The 21,940-nt window shown below is 30.6% G+C and overlaps 1 pseudogene; it reads left to right on the top strand.

Annotated features, from left to right (window-relative positions):
- The first annotated feature begins 3,213 nt into the window (after positions 1 to 3,213).
- On the top strand, positions 3,214 to 7,267 carry LOC112694439 (annotated as a pseudogene).
- The last annotated feature ends 14,673 nt before the right edge of the window (positions 7,268 to 21,940 follow it).

Raw genomic sequence — 21,940 nt, 5'->3', positions numbered from 1 at the left:
GAATGATTATGGGTCTAGTACTAACGCTTCTCCGATCTGTTGAGATACGTTGTATTTTTTTTCTCATGTCTTCATATTTTTAGCATTCAACGGTTATGTGTTTAATTGTGTAGTCCACTCCGCAAATTTCGCATATAGGAGAATCATATTTCGTCGCTGTGTGTTGCGAATTTATACCCTATTCTTAATCGATTTAGTATAATTTCATTTTTCCTTTTTAGTCATGGGTTTTGCTATATCTGGAGGTTATTTTTTATTTAGTTTAACTTTGTGTTTTGGTTTAGGACTTGTTTGATTTGATTTTTTTTTATCCTCGTATGTGTATATATTAAGAATTGGGGTGTCTATATAGATGGTTATTTTTGACGCTTCAGGATCTGCTTTTTCGTAGCCACATATTCCGCAGTGTCCGGGTACCCATACGTATCGTATATACCCATATCACGTGCTTCGTAAGTTTTTTCTAATATTAGTTTGGATATGTCTAGACATAATTATTTACTTACTGGATGAGTTATATTTTGGATTCATGTGATGCTACCGATTGAGTAACTTATTACAAGATAGTTGTTTGGGATTGTTTCTATATTTTGTAATATGTATAACACCGCATTATATATTGCCAGTGCTTCAGGTGTATAGTTTGAGCATTCGGTTGGTAGTTTGTATGATATGATTATATTTTCTGCAACTATTGCTATCCCTGTACTGCCTGGTGATTTGGGTGCGTCTATGTAAATTTGTTTTCTATCATGGTATTTTTGTAATATGTCTAGGAAAATATTTTTATAAATATTAGGATTTGTGTTATTTTTCTTACATTTTGTTATATTCATGTTTTTGTTAATTTACATTAAGCATGTTGGTATGGATTGTTTATTTGTTTATTTATATATTTGTATATTGTGTAAAAAGGAATTAATACAGTTAATTCTATAGCTATATTACCACTATATGAATATGATTTAATTATTCGTGTTTGTGCCCTTCAATATTTTCATTTAAAACCGTATTATTCATCTGTGTGTATTTTATTCGGTTAAAATTATAAAAGTTATTAATTGGTATTCCATATTATTCTAGCGTTGGTTTTACCAAGAACAGAAAATATAATCACGAGAATTATTTTGTGCACAACTGATTATACAAGTGCTATCGATTACAAATATTATAAATTAAAAAAAAAGTAATCTTTTATTACCCATCGGTACAAGTACGCGTGCAACATGGTTGCTGATTATACCGTATTATAAAAATTACCACTGTTATTAAAATCAATTATAATTACTAAGTTTAATATAGTGTGCATAGTAACGCACTTAACATTTTATTCGTGTATAGTTGTAAAAGCACGCGTGTCCACATTGCGGCGACCAAGAGTTATTTTAAGTCAGCATTTTTATTGTTTATGCATATTATTATCATAAATAAAGTATTTTCGTAGACATAAAAGGGCATCGTTTTCAGATTTAACTTAAAAGTATACGAGGGAGGGGCGATTTTAAAATCTAACATATATTTTGTTTCTCTAACCGCTTCGACATCTTTGAAGTGATTTCGCGTGGAATTGACACGTCCGGGGTGAATTTTTTCCCTCAAAATCCCCTGGGGAGACAAATCATTCACGGCCGTTACGTCCCGCATAAAAACAGTTTAAAATGTAATAAAACGTATTGCTTTAGTGTGTTGAGGAAAAAAAATATATAGTAAAATACCCACGGCATTACGGAAGGTTTAGGACTATCGCGCGGTCAACGTTTTTTTATTTTTTATTTATTTATTTAGTTTTTTTTTTTTTTTTAAAGCTGTCCTAGCATAATATGTCTTTGTCAATTTCACGACGTCCCTATTTTATTTCGTATTTTTTATGCGATACAGTTTTTTTAAGGTTTGGACGAGGATTTTTATTTTAACGTATCGGTTGAATTTGTAAAACGCTTTATAAACGCACTTAAAGGAAATTGATTTTTTCATTTACTTCTTTCCTACACCGGTTATATACACTACGTCGCATAGAGGCTTTCGATAAACGACGTGTCGGTTACTCGACAAAAACCGAAAATATAATTTACACTCGTCAATTTTCTTTATATATATGATGTTCAACACGTTTAGCAAAATCTTGCTCAAAAAATAATACCACTCATGATAGCCCAAAGTTATAACAGTTTAAAACAAATTACTTATAAACTTAAATATCTCATACTGTTTCAATTAAAGTACAGATTATTCGTCACTAATAATGTTATGGACACATTACAAATACACACCAAAGAAATAAAGTAGTATAATATTGCAATTACTCGAATTACAAAATATAATCAGTTATTTAAAACTTATGTAATGTTACATTATACCTAATACACGTGATATAATTTTAAACATAGATATAAAGCATTTTGTTAACGTTTTTATGTTCCTACAGTTTTACTATAGACAGTATGTAATATTATATTTAAATGAAATACAATAAATGATAATTTACTAATGCATCGAAGTTTGCACTAGTTAAAATAAGAAATTGTTTATTATATTATTATATTATATATTTATCATTATTTTTACGATTTATAATTAAATATAACATATAGATATGTATATTTAATATACTTTAAAGTACAAGTCATGATAATTTATTTATAATTAATTAAAATCACTAAAGTTGGGGAATCGCTAAATTATATTTTAATTTACATAATTTAATTGAGTATAGTTTAACCCGGACAGTTTTATAGAAAATAGCTAAGCAAGTCCATTTGGCATTAACTGGAATATAGTATAAACATATAATACCTGCACTTCTATTCACCGTACATCAAACAACGATAATCATATTTACTTTGCATATTTATTTCGTACACGGTTAACCAAAAACTGTTTTTATCGAAAAACAATTACAATATAATAATATATAATATTTATAATAATAATCTTTATATATTTTTATAAATATTTATATACTGTTATATATATAACAATACGTTTGTTACCTAGTTGTTTTTAAAACTCGTTTTAAAATTTCTCGTCAACAATAAACAAGTAGATCCATTAGTCTAATTTGACATCTCGTACGGATTATATTTCACCTCTGCATTTTATATAGTATTATACAGTACAATATACAACACATTTCATACGGTACTAATTGAAAAATATAACTTTGAGGTAAGTATTATTAAAGTGTTTCGCATGCGAAAATTTATGGTAAAGCTAATGGTGTTTCCATTGCACACAGAATGGTTTGTCATCACAATTTTGGAGATTATTTGGAAATGGAATGGAAGAGAAGGTGGTGCCGTGAATGCCACTTGTGTGGAAGCCGAAATTGGTTCGCCAAAAAAGATGGCAAAATGCACAAGTAAAAATTATTTATAGTGTTTCTTCATCGAAACTCGGTATTGCTGTTTTTTCGTTCATAACCCTTTGAATACAAAATCCTAAATATTAAATCGAGGGCTGTTACCCATGTCAGTATTACGGTCAACCGTTTCTGCTATATCAACATCACATGAATGATCAGTGTTTGCCATTATTCTTATAAAATATAAAATATCTTCTATTTGAGCCTTCTCAAACCGTTGTTTAAAATGTTTTTGTCGACATCGAAATGCGCCGTCACTATTACGATAGAGGACATCGTATGGATTTCACCTTCATATTTACGTGCACAGGATAGTCGTAACTTAAAATAATCCCTAATCAAGCTGAATTGTTAAGCAGTTGATCAGTTAGGTTAACCTAACCAGTTGTTATCCAGGGATATAGAATCAGTTCGGCTAGACCAATTACATGTGGTGATTGGTTGAATAACATAATATTTTATCATGGGTAGTCAAGAAAAAAAATCGTGTTATGAAACATAAAATATTCCCATGTGCCGAGCATTTTGTTCTTCAATTTAAACAAATAATCATATTCATCTCGAAAAAATTATAAGAATATTAAATAACCCGGTCAACTCTGTTTATAAATCGAACGGAATAGGAAAACAAATCAAGGTTTTCAGTTTATATCAATCGACCAAATTTTTAAATTTTTAGATCTCTTTTTTTAATTTTTGTTGGCGATATAAGACAGCGGTTTTCCGTTTATCCTAAAAATGCAGTTAGTTAAACATGCACAAGAATCACACCGTGTTTTTTTTTATGTCGCGGTGCGCTGTATGTGCGTTTCGCAGCTTGCAGACGGACGTTTGCTCACAAACGATGTATGAGGGCGGATGTGATCGCTAACGGCTATCCATACATGCCGGTCCCAGTCCCGCAGGATAGTCCCCAGGTCGCCGAGACGCACTGTGCGTCCTTTACCAACGAGGTAAACGCGACGGTCGATTTTATGTCCGAAATGGTCACCACTGGCTTGTTTTGCGACGCACGAGATCGACATGCCAATCACTTGGGTAGCCGATTTCGGGATCCGATCGGAAAATGACATGATGGCAATAACATCAGACACGGTAAAGGCTTCGGTTCAGCTCATGACCAACATCGCGGTTACCGAGCCACGCGAGAACGTCAGCATCCGGTCCATAGTCACGGACGTGGTGAGCTTCGACTTTCGATGGTCGACTAGCGCTCGAGTGAACGTCATCCGGGTGGCCGCCCCAGCCGGCTAGTCTTCACCGGACGCGAGATTACATACCGGACACAACATTATTACACACTGGACGCAATATTTAACGTGACTCGAACGATTACCGGATACGACTTTGAACGTCGGACGCGACACATTAAATACCAGAGAAGACGACGACCAGACACGAGCCATGGACGACGACGAGGAGGATCAAGTTATATTTCGACGCGTGGACTTTGTTTTTCCGGAAGTAGAACTTCCGCCGCAACAAACGGAAAAACGCATTTCGATACGAAACTGGAACGGGAAAACGACCGAGATCAATCGGGTTGTCGGCAAAACATCGACCGCCGCGATTCGTCGACAGTAAACGTTAAGGTTTTCTCGAGCAACACACGGCACTCAATAGTACCACCGTTATGGTTACCGTAGTGCAAAACGTAATTGTAATAATCAATAATAAAAATGTAATAAATGTAACGTATATGCATGCGGACAACTTATTGTTATGAACTTTACAATCGTTTTATTATTTCTGTTCGTCTGATCAAACAATACTCAAAACATGAAAAAAAAATTTTAAAAATAAAATAAAAACACAATTTCGCGCGATTACAAAATTAATTACCGATTTTCATTTTTACGTCGATTGAAAGTTCACAACCTGACGTCATCGAATTAAAGTAGTCACCTAACTACTATACATATATTTACGAACAAATACAGTACTTTATCAATATTTATACGTAAGATATCATGATATACTTAAAAATATACAGAAAAAATAAATGAAATCAACCGAAAGGAACGAAAGCTATACGCCGATGAGGATGTTACACGGGGGTGAATCTAGGGGGTTCAGGATTTCAGCTGACCCACAGTTCATAATTGTCAACATAATTGGCATCTTGAAGATTTCTTATATTTGTTAAATGTGCCGACTTTATAGGATGAAGTTAATACTAGACTGCAGAAAATACCCCAATTGCCACCCCCATCTTCAAATGACACTACTGGTTTAACTGTATAATACAGTATCAATAACATATATAAAAAATAAATAATATATAATCAAAGGCGTATTTTTACATTAAAATTGTTTATATAAACTTTGGTCATAATAGTGGTTCAAAATATGAGATAATTTAAGCCAAAAACTGTAAAAAATGTCCAGAATATTGAAAACCGACAAGTATGCATTAGTAACGGTTTCATGTTTCAATCACGCAACAACGTAACAAAATATAAAAAATGAGAGGTCCGTATCACTACCACGGCCACTTTTGAATAATAGTACCAAACCTTGACAGTATTTTGTACTTTTTTTTTGTATAATTTTGTACAACCAAAATAAAATTTTGAATATCCACCCAAAACCGAGAAACCCGATTTTTCTATGGTCATCACATTTTATACTGTGCCTACTACCTATAATAGCCAAAATTCTGTACAGTAATACCGTATTACTAAAATAATATGACAATAAGTTGATAATAACTTAATAATAGGTATCAATAACACGATTTTTACTTTCCACCACGCTATACCTCTTTATAGTTTATGGTGGACTAAATATAAATAAAAATAATTAAAAATAGAAAAACTCCAATTTCTGGTTTGTGCATGTAGCTTGAATTATTTTACTAGATGTTTATTTTATATACGGTTATTTCCGAAAATAGAAAAAAAATATTGTGTTTGACACTTGAATAGTGTGATCCAAACTGTGGATACTGTTTATGACATATACTTACTTACTTTGCTACCTACTCAAATAATTAATATCATAGTTTTGTTTTATTTTTATTAGATTATATAAGTTACGTAAAATGTATCTATATCATAAGTTATTAAGTGTCTTTTAATTTTGTTATCTTACGTGTATACATTTAATATACGTATTTTGTTAACTTAAAATAATAGGTTCTATTAGAAATGGGGTATTAAAGTAGAGGTATGTATTTCCATCAATTGCAATTGCTTGAGATAAATGGTTACAAAACCAACCATCCACATTATTGTGGAGCTCTTTTCAATACCCAAAAGTAAATAAAAACATTTGAATTATTTTAAAATCATATGGGAAAGTGGTATAAGATCCTATTATATCGTTATTTGTATTTTTTAGTATCTTTAGTCCATTTAAAATTTTTTTAACTATTTTGTAACAAATTTATACTCTCAAACAAATCAAAAATTCAGTCATGATATTACCAAGGAGTAATACTGAGGGATAGCACCACAAAATACAAAATTACAACCATGAAAAATATTAAAATAATTAATGAAAAAAAAAAAATTTTGTAGTAGTAGTACTAGTAGTAGTATAATTAATGTATTATATTTTAATTGTTATGTTCATGTTTTCATTAATCATAGATTTAAGAGCTTCTGGTAAATATTCACATCTAGAAAATGCTACGAAAATTTCACAAAATTATGCAGGGAAGGTTTTGTTGAAACTTGGAGATATCACAAGATAATAAAAGTGCTTGGTGATGTATATAATTTAAGAGGGGTAATTATTTTTAATGGATCAGCAAGACAATTGAGAGAGTTATGTGGACATTATATAGCATATGCTTTGAGATCAAATGATCAATGGCAATGCTATGACGATTTAAAGGAGCAGGTATTATCAAAATCAAGTAATTTTAAAGTTAATGCAGAGATTCTATTGTATACAAAATAATATATTGTTATTTTTACACATTTTTCATATTTAATAAAACAAAATACCTACTCATCGTAAACTTACTTCTTCTCTAGAACCACATTTAATTTCTCCAAACCTTATAAAAAAACTATATTGTGTCTATCACAACCTAAGAAAACATTTTAAAGATAGTTACCAATTAAAGTAAGTATTGTAGTTGAAAAATAAACATTTAAGTATTAAATTGCATTAAATAATATGTACATATACATCACAATTTTATAATATCCACCAACAATACAATAAAGGTAAGTGACTATAGTTACAAATAGAGGTCTCTATTTCACGTGTAGTTTAATTCACGGATACACGTGAAATTAAAATTCACGTACGCAATCACGTGAAATAAATTCACGTGCATTAATGAATTTAAATACACGTGAATCCGTGAATTTAACTTCACATGAGTCCGTGAATTTTGTTATTAAATCACGCGTTTATTATTACATTTAAAATTTTATTTTCAATACATTAAATATCTTCCAATGACTTCCTACTTTTTACATGACAATTGGCAGTGATCGGTTAACAATTATTTATTGTGAACAGAACATCCACGGAAAACTAGTATTTTAGAATACAGTTTTTTGACAAATGTTTATTATTTGAAACTTAATAACATTTTACATACATACAAAAATAATTGAACAATTATGTATAGCATTAAAATTTATAACAATAAGAACATGTTTTAAATTTTATTTATTTATTAATTTTGGACAATAAGCTCAATTTTTTCACGTGCATAATTTACTCGTATAATATAATATATATGTTATAGTTTAATAAATCCTAACAGATAAACAGTTATCCATGTGTATGTATTTGTGTTATAAATTATAATTAGAATATTATACCTATAAATACTACATGTTATGTGAAATTAAATAATAATAATTTGTAAAAAATAAACATAATTTTCATTCTAATAGTTTTCTATTTTGATAAAGAAAAATCAACATATTAACATTTTCCGACAGCAAACAGCTTCTTTTTGACGTAACTATATTACCTTTTTTACGGAAATTATCAACATATCTTTTTAAATATATTATTAAAATTTAATGAATTCAGTAAATATTGTTTCAAGCACACGTGAAATAAATATCCGTGATTTACTAATTAATTACACGTGAATTAAATACACGGATTTTTAAATTTAAGTACACGTGAATAAAAAACACGTGATCACGTGAATCTTAATTCACGTTCAAATTCGAGAGCTCTAGTTACAAATAATAAATTTCAGAACAGCACATAACGCACATCGAAAAATCGGGTTTTTTTTTTTTTGGGGGGGGTACAATATTTTGTATAATATGTCAAGTAATATGTTAAATATAAATATATATTTATTATATATATTTTATTTATTATATTATGCTTCTTGTTTTTAATAATATAAAGAAATAACTAGGTATTAATATATGAGTACAAAAATTAAAAAGTATAATAATGCAATATTTTACATTTAAAAACAAAATAAATACATTTATATACTCCTATATCTTTTCCCATATTCTTTAAAATTTCACTTTAGGTGTATCTGCCATTTTTTTTTAAAAAAATATCATAAATAATTAAATAATTTTATCACCTACTTATTATACTAATACATTTCAACATGGATTCATAAAAAAAAAGGTTTAAATTAATATTTCAATTCTTTATAAATATAATTAGGTACATCATTAATACAAGTACATGGCGTGTTAATAAAATATCATGCAAAATACCAAGACATGACTATATCCGTTGTAAGTAGTGATGTGCCACTAGGAATATTTCCAAAGGAATGTTCCCGGGAACATGGAATATTCCCTGCATTTCGAGAAATTTCTTTAAAAAATAAAAAAATAAAAATTGAGTGGGAATAGAATGAAAGTCTATACTACTGTACGTCTGTACTAGGGTAACAGTATTCATTAGTGTATTTTGTTTACATCAATTGACTAAATTGCTTTATTGACCAACATACTATTGAGAATTGATAAGCAATATATTCTATAGAATTGTCGTTATTTCAGTTTTTAACATTCAGTTTAGTATTTTCCATTTACATAGTTATTAGTTTTATACATTTAATTTCTGTTACTATAGTACCTAGTAAGTTAAATTTTTAGTTTCACGCTTCACAGACTTCTTAACATTTTTGTTAAAAACTTTTTGTATTTAAATCTAGTGTACGTATTAGTACGTATAAAGTACGTTATTTGTTTGGTGCTAATCGAATTTTTTGTTGAAATGGCTAGCGGTAAAAAAAATCGGCATGTTGTTCATATTACAAAGAAAAAACTATAAATAGCAAAAAGAAATTGAATGATGTTATTGCAAATAAAAATGTAAACTGTATTATTACAGTTTACATTTTTATTATTATTATTTTTATTATCAGTAAAAAACTGTAATTTGGATAATTTACATCCATAAGTTTAATTTAAAACCGAAACCTATGATTAATATTTAAAATCTTATTATATTTCCGGGAATTTCACCAGGGAAATTTCAAAAAAATATATTCCCGGGAATTTGCCCATCACTAGTTGTAAATACTCGTAGATATACAAGGACTTGTACCACATAACATCATTTTGGCTATTATAGGTAGTAAGCACAGTATAAAATGTGATGATCATAGTAAAATTGGATTTTTTCGGTTTTGGGTGGATGTAGAAAATTTTATTTTAGTTGTACAAAATTGTACAAAAAAAAGTACAAAATAGTGTGAAGGTTTGGTACTATTATTCAAAAGTGGCCGTGCTGGTGATACGGACCTAGAATGAGCTCTCTAAATTTATATAATTGGCACCAGGTTATCTCGATTAATCTAAACAGTAGTAACTGTTGGCGTACTCTGCACTTTAAATTAAACGAAGGGCGAATAGTTTCAACGGATATGTGTGTGTTTGTGTGTGTGTGTGTGTGTGTGTGTGTATGTGTGATGTACACATATTTAAATTGTTCGTTTCATTATAACTATTCGACCAAAGTCGATGTAATTATACCGAGTACTTATAATACAACTATGGACGACAACGCGCAGAGGGGTAAGTGGTGACAATCGTGTACACGCAAAGACTACACTACTGTATACGACTACGTCTGTGTTTATATTATTATTGTTATCGTTAAATAATATTACACAAAAGAGGAAACAGAACGGAGAGAGAAAGAGATTGAAAAAAAAAACCGCCCGATCTCAGCAGTGCGCAGTACATAATAGTCTCGTACTTTGCGCCTTTTGTTTCTCTGATTTTTTTTTTTCCATTTCAACAAAAACACGCACAGTCCAAATGATATACATGCACGAAGATGTACAAGGGGGTAAACGCGTGTACCCATCGCACGACGACCCGCCGTGGATTTGATTGCTTAATTAAAAACGAGCGCCGATCGTGACAGCAAACCGGGCGAAAGAAGAAAAAAACAAACGAAACGCGTAAGAATAAAAAAAGAGTTGGTACGGCGGGGTCGAGGACGGACGGAGGAAGTATTATATTGTGTATTGTACGGTAAATAAATAACAAACGAACGTGAACCGACGACGAGACGGCGCCCGTTGTTGCGGTGTGAACGGTAGCAATTACTTTTTGGCCTGTGGAAAAGTCGCGCGCGGCTCTGTGTGGCGGACTGGGCATGATTTTTGTCTTATCGTCCGATGTTTATCTGGCGCGACCATTGTGCGCACGTGTTTTACGTGAACGGAGAATAGAACGGAAAGGGGAAAAAAAATACAAAAATGAAACACAGGAAAAAAAAAATTACGTCTTAAACGATGTGCGGTGCACGATCTGCGTGTGCGCGTGTGTATTCTATTATTTTTTTCCAACCCTCGTGCGATCGCGCGCGCCCGGTAAACTTAAATACCTACGTATAATAATCGCGATCGCTCATCGAGGACCTTTTGTTTTGCAGCAGTCATGCGGGGTGTGTTTACGCGATAACGTTATTATTTTAAACGATTTCCTTCCACGAGTCGAACGTCGAAATAGCACTATTTTGGCTCCTGATGTTTTTCGCTGAGCACAACGTTTTCCTGTCCATTTTTCCGTATGACTGTGACCGTTTACCGAACGTTTTGGAAAAACTATAAAGCAAAGTATATTTTTCTTAAAAACGTTTTCTGCAACACGTCCAAAATCGATCACGTTCAGTCGTAAACAAGTTAAAAAAAAATACGGGAAGAAAAACGCTGGTGCGTTATATCCGGAATCCGACTACAGTGGGTGCTCTACGTGGATCCATCGGATGTATTGCGGACCACTAGACCGCACCCCGAAGCGCTGAAAAAATCAAAAAAAAATTACGAAAATCTTTCGGTGAGTTCCGTGCAGCTGCACCGGTAACGACTACCGGCCGCGTATAATCGATTACCGCGATCCACGCCGAACGCAAAGGGCATCGCGGCCGGTGGTAAACGATTTCGTTGATTATATGCTGTACATGGTATGAACTATACGTATGCGCACGAGCGGTTCGTTTGTACAACGTATTATCATTATCGTTATTGTTATTACTATTATTATTATTATACGGGTACTGGTTGCGCGGTGCCGCGCGGCAGTTTATTAAAACTTGCCGCGTACGGAACATTACGAGTTTAAGTTTACAATTTGCGGTCACCGTCGGAAACTTACACGGTGTGGACTGAATCGGAAGAAGCCACCAAAGTGGCTGCAGCGGACGAAGTGATTAACTTTACCTACATAAGACCCACCGGATTCCAAATGGATTCCGCGCATCCGGGCTCCGAAGTTTGTTATTAAACTATTCACGAATAATAAAAGGGACCGCGGGGTCCGCCTCGTTCTATTTTGGCGTGCGCGTGTTCCCGGGCCTGGCTTACGGAGAAACAACGTGTTAATTGACGGAGACGGCCCTCATCCTCGGGGACGCCGCAGCGGAGGAAAACCGTCGGAAGTAGCCGTTCCCCGCCACCTCTCGCACAGGATACCGTGGCCCTGCGGAGGCGATTAATCAGCACGAAAGATGTTCGCGCCGAGACGTATACGTATGACGGCCACCCCACACCCCCCACCATTGCTAATGGACTTTGCGAAGACCGGCAATCATAATCAGGTCTCGCGCGATGCCGGCGCAAAAGCCTTTGATTCTGTACCGGTTACTCACTAATTGGCGATCCGTCATGCTACGGCAAATTAACGTATCACCGCCGAGATGTATCGTCACCCGCGCGCAAATCGATCCCTGTGCAATCGAGAACGTTTATCGGATAATGACACGTACACGCGCGTGAAGAAATCCTATGGACGTGGGTCAAAAAATCAAAAAAATCGTGTACTCCGTTCAGGCCCTGATTTAGTGACATAGGGGCCCTGTGCACTATTAACTTTGGGGGCTATAGTTTCAGAGGAAGAGCAGTTAACAGATTTTGATAGTGAACCGCTTAACTTTTTGTTTTCTTCTTCACGTTTGTTTTTCAACTTTTTTTTTTCATATCTAGAAGCATATTTTCTTTTGGATGACATTATAAATAATAAATAACAACAATAAATCACAGACTTAAAAGTCTTAGTTTTTGGTAAGTGGTTTTTATTGTTTATAAACATTATTACCATTGATAATATCATTGAGTATTATTAGTATTATCACTGACCGATAAATCATCGACTGATATAACTATCGATGGCTTATTAGTGATTAGTGTAAACCGTATGAAAACTACGCATGCTGCGGCCTCCTTAAATAGGTTATAGTTACTACTTACTAAATCTTATTAAAAATATCTTTTATTTATGGTAGCAAAGTATAGAATAGGAAGGCCGAAGGGGCCCTTCAAATTTGGGGGCCCTGTGCTAGTGCACCGCCTGCACATGCATAAATCAGGGCCTGACTCCGTTGTGTGTTTTTTTTTTTTTTTTGGAAAAATGGGTGGAAACACGAAAAGAACGATCCGCTCGCAGTATCACATCACCGTTGTCTTGTTCATGGACATCACTAAAATCCACATTTTATAGTAACAAAGTTTATTTTTAGAAAGTGAAAAAATAATTTTTTATAGGTTTCATATGATAACTGGCTAACCTGTATACACTGTCTTATCATCCGTATTGGACTTATCACAAAATATAATTATTTTGGATGCAATCACAATAATAGAGAGTCTATGTTCGTACCAGTATTGTCAGATTGGGCGGTTTCTCACCAAATGGCCTACCTCATAGATCCTAATATCGTTCAAAATTATTAATTAGCGTGCACACGCCGATTGGGCAATTATTTAAATATAAATGGGTGGTTTTGGACGTCTTTTTTTAATATAATATATTCGACGGAAGACTATTTTAAAATAGGCTCCCAAAGCCACTACCACAAAATAACTATATTAAGTATATATATTATTATAACTAACTAACCTATATATATTCTGTGCCAGGCACGTAAATGAATGCTTATTTGGGGGTAGGGAGCGATCATCGGCATAGCCAGGGAGGGTTTAGAAGTTAACTCCCCCCTTTTCCTAAAAAGGGATATCAGGATTACTGATGAAATAAAAAAAAATGATAAAACGAATGCACCGGGCTATACAACGTTCGGGTATTGAACATAAAAACGTTTTTTGTCGTAGTTACGGAATTAGTTGCTGTATTTTGAGTAGTGACCATGTTGTTATATAATATATCTAGTTTACTTCTTTAATGTATGATCAAGACCTAACAGTAAGTAATTCATATGGCAACCACAGCAACAATGCTCAAAATTGTGCATTAAAAGAAGTACTTAATTTACAAGTTTTTAATGAACATGAAGATTATACTGATTACAGTGTGTGCATTAATAATGTATAGTACATAATATTTTTGTAATATAACATCTTTAAGTAATAAATCAACTTTAAGTTTTGTATAAATTAAACATTGATATCGGCTATATTGGACTACCTGACTTATCTGAGATAATGGCTATTTTGGGCGACTTGAACGCGCTCTACTGAATATACGACTCAAAAATTATCTGGCAACCCTGGTTTGTACACACTTGTATAATAAACAATGAATATATTTTTAAGATATATGACTTTTTTTGGGTTAACAAAAAGATACCCTGGTTAGCCCACAGTAATTTCTCGGGTAGCAAAGATACTCCTCGATATCCCTTAGTGACGCCTATGGTCTTATATTTATTTCACGCTTTCCGTTGTCTCGAAACGTTTTCTTCGTATTTATGATATACAAGTGGAATTTTGACCGACTATGCATGGAACAATCTTGCTCGAGACATGGTGTACACGATGTAACTGTTGATTAAAAAACAACACGAAATATTGAATGAATCGGCTTTAACGTTTCCGGCTGGACGGTTTCTTTCGTATTAACCATTTTTCGTTTTTACCCTATTTTTACCGTCTTTAATTCATTATTTTAATTTGATTTTGCCCAAATCGGTTTCTATACCAAGTTATACATAGTATGTTATGTACTTTAACCGTAAACGTGGTTAAGGATATAATGGAAAACTGCGTTTTGATTATATAACTGTATTACTTTTCATCATTAACGAATTTGCATTAACCGTCATACTTAAAATATTTTTATTCAAATAATTATCATTATAGGCACAACGAATGTATGCAATAATATAATATAGTATTTAATTTTTGAACTAAGTGTTGAGCAAAATTATACTACACATGTAATAATAATTCCTGATTCTAAAATTTTAAATATTTAAAATTCACTATCAGTTATACGCCCACACTATTATTCTTGTAATGAATAGTTATAACCATAATTTACAATCAATAAAATTAATATTGCACCTTGGAAGAGATAAATATTTTAAAAAAATTAAATATGTAACTAAAACTAAAAACGTGAATATATTTAAATGATTTAAATGAATATAATTACATTAAATTAAATTAAAAATTAATAATTTTCAATAAAATTACTAATATTTATTATTATATAATAAAAATTAATTATTTATTTAAAATTTATTTATTTATAATTTCATTTTCTTAAATCGAAACCTCAATTTTTTACTACCACTGATATTTTTGATAAATATTGTGGGTCTAATCAATTATCTATGTTCAAAATTGATGAAGTTATAGCATATTTAACAACAAAAAAAAAGGCAAAATATGTGTGATTTCGAGTATTTTACTGTAAAAATAATAATTCAAAAGACATGAAATTTTCAAAAACTTATTTTATAAAGTAACATTCCATGTATTCAAATGTTATAATTACTGTATAAATTTCGTTTCAAATATTGCATGTATTAATAACCCTAAAATATTTATTTTTTTAAATTAATTTAAACTTTTTAGTTTAAATAACTAAACTAAACTTTTGTTTTAGGAACGTAAATATATATGTTAGTACTACATTTAAAGCGTTATAATTGATTAAGTTAACTCTGATACTATTAAACATAAACATTTAATTAATAATAACAATTAATTTATCTTATGAAGTGCTTAAACTGTTGTCCATTGTGATCGAAATATAATTCAGTATGCCATAAAAAGTCATTATGGGTTGTAGCCATAATTTAGTCTTCGGTTAGTAAATTACTTGCTTGTTATTTTATTTTTTATATTTTGAATATTTTCTAGAAGGAGTTGCACACAGTTTTCAGATGACCCCATAAAAAGAAGTCTATCGAAGTAAGATGATATTATCATAGTAACCATTTTATTGGTTCGTAAGTTCCCGACCATCTATTTGAAAAATAACCATTTAAAAATTCAGGAAACGAAATAAATTACCATTATGAGTTGGAGCGCCATTATATTTAAAAATAATGTTTTCTCTAATGGATAATTAAATATTATCTAGCGTCGTAAATATTAATTTATTAAAAAATTATAGTATCGTTTAACAGTTAGTTATCTTCGTAAAAATAGGATCTTAATAATTTACCACTAATTAAATTAGACCAAACATATGTTCCCCACATTATTTGGATGTTTTTAAATTTTGATCATACCAATAATGGTTATTTTGTTTATTAATTACATTATTGTAAGTGAACTTAGATTCATCTGTCCACAGTATTGAATTAATAATAAATAGAATTTGTCTAATTCGGCCACCAACTAAACAACTAACATTCAACAATAAAAGTCTAAAATCTGCATCTACGACGTAAAATTTGTAATAAAGAGGTTAATATGGAAGAATTTTATGCTTTTTGAGGATTTTATGAACTGCGATACAAGACATTCCAAATTCTTTATCAACATTACGTTTAGAAACTCTGGAATTTACTCAAACGTAGGATATTACCTATACCTATACTTCAATCTCTTCTTCTTATGCAACTTTTTCGACCATTTGATTTTTTTTTTTTTTTTAAAATCCCCATAAATTTAATCTAAGATTAATTTCCACTTGATTAATTAGAATGAAAAACTAATTAAAACATTTAACTAAATTTAAAAAACCGACAATTATAAAGCATACATGAATAACGTTGAAAATAATTTTATGGTGCACTTCGTGCCTTTTTCTGGCAATCTCGATTAATGAAAAACAGTGATCCGGATGATTTATACTTATTACTTATTATTAGGGCTAGAAAGTTATTGCATTAAAAAGCTTTAAAATTGTTTGCGTTATTGCTATAAAAATACACAGAGTTTCACTTCAAATTTGCAATAAATGTTTTTATTTAATATATTAACTATTCAAAAAAAAGTTGTACAAGTATTTTTTATTAAGACTATCATATTACAAATGTGAGTTACCTTACAAAATATTTCAAAATAAAAATTCAAATTAATACTGAAATCGTAGTTTCAATCAGGTTTCCTAGGAGGCTATAAACAAAATTATCAATATTTAAAAATGTTTTATTTGAATAATTTCTATTTTATTTTTTAATAAACATTTGTGTGCTTATCTTAAAAATGGTTACGCTGCACAATAAATGATTTTATTTAGTTCTCAAACTGGAATGATTTTCGATTTGAGGACAGCAAATAGCGCAACTCGTGTACTGTCTTATCAAATATTTCCACCACTGCCATCACAATCGATAAAGCCCGAAATATCCATAAATTATTATTTATAATAATTATATTATTCTGACATACATTAAATCTGACACGGCCCCCATTGTTATTTTACTTTTTACGTAAAAAAAAATTAAATCATATGGATAATATTTAAAAGTATCTAAAATTGTATTATAAATAAGGAAAATCAACAAAATTGCATTAATTTATACTAAAAAGTTAATTTTAATTCTAATTTCCATAGAATGAATATATAACCTACTTAGCAATAATTAATTTATATCTTATATAACAAACAAACAGTACAAAATAACGAAATGTTTGTTCGTTTCATTTTTATTAATTAAGTTAATGTCAAATTTTCAATACAGATAAATGTTTATAGGTATGTTTATAAGTAGTTATTTAATTTGCAAATATATAATAATTATCTAATAGTTGTTAAATTTAAAAAAAAAAAAAAAAAAAATACAATAAATACAGTTAGAAATAACAATGAATCATGAATTATTTACGAATTGTGTTGCAATTTTAAATAGCATAATCGTGCAATATGGTATAAAAGTTAAATTATAAAGTTAATTGAAAATGTTAAAACTATTTGGTTAGCTTAGAATTGAACTAACCTTTGAAAATTAAATTTTCTATAACGGCAGAAATGTCACAGATTCTTGTTAAAAAATACAGCAAACGTTTTAATTGCTATAACTTCGCTAATTTTGAATATAGAATGGTGGCAAACTGTCAATATTCATGAAAGATACAAAAAAAAAAAGAAGTAGCAGAAAAAGTGATGGGTTTCTATTTAATAAAAAAAAATGTATTGCACATGCTTATGTATATATGTATCTTAATTTAAAAAAAACGGAGATCATAAAAATGTATTTTACTATAGATGACAATCAACTAAAAAAAAAAAAAATCAAATTTCATTAATCTGCATAAATGTATGAAGTATTTTAAATTAGCATTTACACACAGTATACATAGCTACAATTTTTAAATGTTCATATCCGTGGACAACAAAAATCAATGATTTCACTTAATGCGTAACATTTAATTTTTTAATAATTCGTGTTAATGTACCAACAAGAGCGACAAAATAGAAATACCGTGATTTCAGTCTGGTATTTCCCGTATTAGAATGAAATATTATACTCCTAACAAATATTTACCACTGCGGTCTGCGGGTGATATAGTGCGGTTTAAAAAGGGTCTGAGGGGACACCCATCTACCATCAAACAAATTACCATACAAGACACAACGGAGAAAAGTGCTGATATTTATAAAAAAAAATGAAATCCTCCCTCGCCACCGGGGTGTAAAAAAAAAAGAATAACCTCTGTATCCGTTTATTTAAACGAACGTTGATACGAGGGATCGCATATTCCCAGTTCATTTGCAAATCCTACGGGATACCATTTCACGCGAGTGTGTGTTACATTCAAATGACCTCCCTTCTACGTCTGTGCACCGTCCCGTCGTGGTAAATCCGTGTAGCCAGTGTAAACAAAAGGTTTTTCATAAAACATATATGATTATTAATAACAACGGATTAAACAATGGATTTCGAAATAAACACGATATCGAAAAGTAAAAAAAAAAAATATATGGCTTTTCACCCTTTACACGTGCAGTGTAATTAATTAAAACTCACGATTACGCCTCGGTTTCCCTGTTGTTGAAAAATTAACATTTTCCACTTCGATCTGTCAAAAAAAAAAAAAAAATGCAACAATCATAATTGTAGTAATAGTAATAGGTACTATTAATTATAATTAGTATTACTATTAAAAATAATATATGTATATGTGATAATAGTAATAACTATTGCTATTACTACTATTTTTATTATTATTAATATTATTTTTATTTTGTAATCCCTGTACTAGTCTATAAATACATGTTCGTTAAAACATGCACCTCGTTCAATTCTAAGTAAGCATCAACATTCGCGTACAATCCATTATAATGATTGTTCAAAATATATCTAAATTAAAAGTTATTGTTTATTGACATTATATAAGCAAAACAATATCTATCATTATTAACAGACAAAGCATGTACAAAGTTTTCAAATAAATTAAAGCTCTTAATATAATGAAAAATGAACCTATTTATTTTTTACTTTCGACATTTATATTTCTCTGTATTGATATTACTACATACACAGAACATGCAATGGGCTCGAAATAAATGAGTTTATAAGATAATTAATAATGTGTTATTTTTAAAAATATTTAACTTTAAACTTCATTAGTTAGTTTTACTGTATTAAATATTCATTTTCAATAAATTTTTTTTCCAAAGCATATTGAGTTAATTGTTTCACGAATTTACTTAGTCTTTCTTTTTTTTTTAATTTATAATTCAAGTATTATAAAGTACCTATTCTTCAAAATTGAAACTAACATATTTCTCGTCCATATTTATTATCAAATGTTTAAGTATTTAAAAAAGTGGTTTTTGAAGTATACATTAATTTTCTCTTTATTTAAGTACGATTTTAAAATAAATATTGTAAAACCTCATGTAATCGAAAATTAAAATTACATTTTACTTCTTTACTAAATCAAGTAATCAGTCCTCAGATAAATTATAACTAGGTTCAGGGACTTCTAGCATTTGCATACTTTTTTTAATTATTGTTAAATATAGCAGAGTGCAAAATAAATTCGTTTCTCGGTGCCATGATATCAGATCTAAAATTTAAATGAGCATATTTTTGCATATTTGATAGATTTTGCAGGAGAATGCTTATTTTAACATTATTATGCTTGTATTGCATATTTTGAAAAATTTCTCAAATTTTATTATTTAAAATTAAAAACTATAGATACATATAACTATATACCTATACATATTTCAACCGATCGAAAAAAAAAATGTACTAAGAGGACTTAATACTTCCAGTAATATGCTATTTGCAAACTACCTCTCATATCTCGTTATAATTGTTGTGTAAGTATAAATAATACTATAAACCCGTATCAACCGTACAACGGTGGCGTCCGTTAAATGCGTCCGATGCGATAATTCGTCGAGAAATACAAACATATATAATATATTTATATATTATATAAATTTATACATCTGTCCAAAGTGTGCGGCAAATACGATAATCCGTTAACGGACGGATCGGACGCAAATTTGAAAAACAAAATTATTTGTTTTTGCCGTATGCGATAATGCGTTTGATATTAAATCAACGTTGATCGAGTGCTAAAATATGATATTATATTATATTATATTATTATAAATTGAGTATCTACTAGTGATGAACACAACTGACTGACGAGTGACGACTACGTACTACAAATAATCGACTATTTATAACTGTCAACACTATTTATGCACTATTTATAATACAATATTTTATTATTGGATGGTTCGGTGTACGGACGTTTTTTCCGACCCACACACTAACTGTCGTTAACATACGACAGTAAAACTTACTAGAGTAATGTACTCTTAAATCGCCTGTAATGGACTGACGAAAAATTGTTATTAAATCGTATATATCGCAATATCGCATTGACGGACGCCACGTAGGACACGGCGTAACCCGCTGGATATTGACCGGATGTCGATAAAGATAATAATTGTAATAATAATAATAAGAGTCAATATAGAATAATAGATTATTTGTTTAGTGTTCAGTTCAGTTGATTATCCGTCGTTGTTTATGCGTCTCTCAACCACACAACGTCGAATCATACGTAAAACGTCGTACGCGATAATTTGTATACATTGTGTTATGCCGAAAGTATAACAGTTTACGAATAGCCGACTACAAAGTTTTGTTTCGTAGTTTAAAAATATAATTAAATCCGATGGACACGTTTTATTTTGTGTACTATCTGGTCATTTTTTTTTTTTTAATGCATATAAATACATATTATAATGCATATTTATTGATTTTAGAAGCATATTTGCATGAATATTTGTGTATTTTTTAGAGCTATAAGTCCCTAAGCCTAATTATAAGCCTTACATGCATGCACGTGATGTGTGTGTGTGTGTGTGTGTGTGTGAAAATATTTTAATATGTAAGTAAACAATTATAGACAGATATCAACAAATTAGTAGTAAGTTGTACACAAAAAGGTATAACATCATTCTATTACAGATACTACATTATTATGGTATTTGGTAGAACTATTTTTGTGGCAATCAACAAAATTCTTCCACAATAACAGAATATCTAATTGTATTCATAGTAAGTTTTATATTGTATATAAAAGAAACTTATAGATACTGTGATCAAAAAACGTGTGCAGAAAATATAAATAATAAAATATGTTTTTTATAAAAAAAAAAAAATGTAAAAAAAAAAACCAAAGAAATAATAATAATGAATAAAAATGTAACTATAATAATTTATATATATATACAGCATCGTGATCCTACTTTGATCAGTTGATATAGAGTTTATTTTGTCTTCTCGCCCCTCTATTAAAATGCACTAACATATTCGATTCTCTATGGACACATCTCCGATGAATATCCATGAGCCGATTTGTAGGCAAACACAGCCGGACACCAGATAATGAACGATCAAAAGCTACGCGCAGAGAACCGTTAATTAACTTGTTCATCGACGCGCCGAAATTATTCATTGGTTTTGATTGGAACCGCAGTGCGATGGACACGGGCCAGA

This window comes from Sipha flava, unplaced genomic scaffold, assembly GCF_003268045.1.
Source record: "Sipha flava isolate LNK unplaced genomic scaffold, YSA_version1 129_pilon_pilon, whole genome shotgun sequence".
Lineage (NCBI taxonomy): Eukaryota > Metazoa > Arthropoda > Insecta > Hemiptera > Aphididae > Sipha > Sipha flava.
Note: the sequence above shows the minus strand (reverse complement) of the source record. Positions and strands in the feature narration are given on the sequence as shown.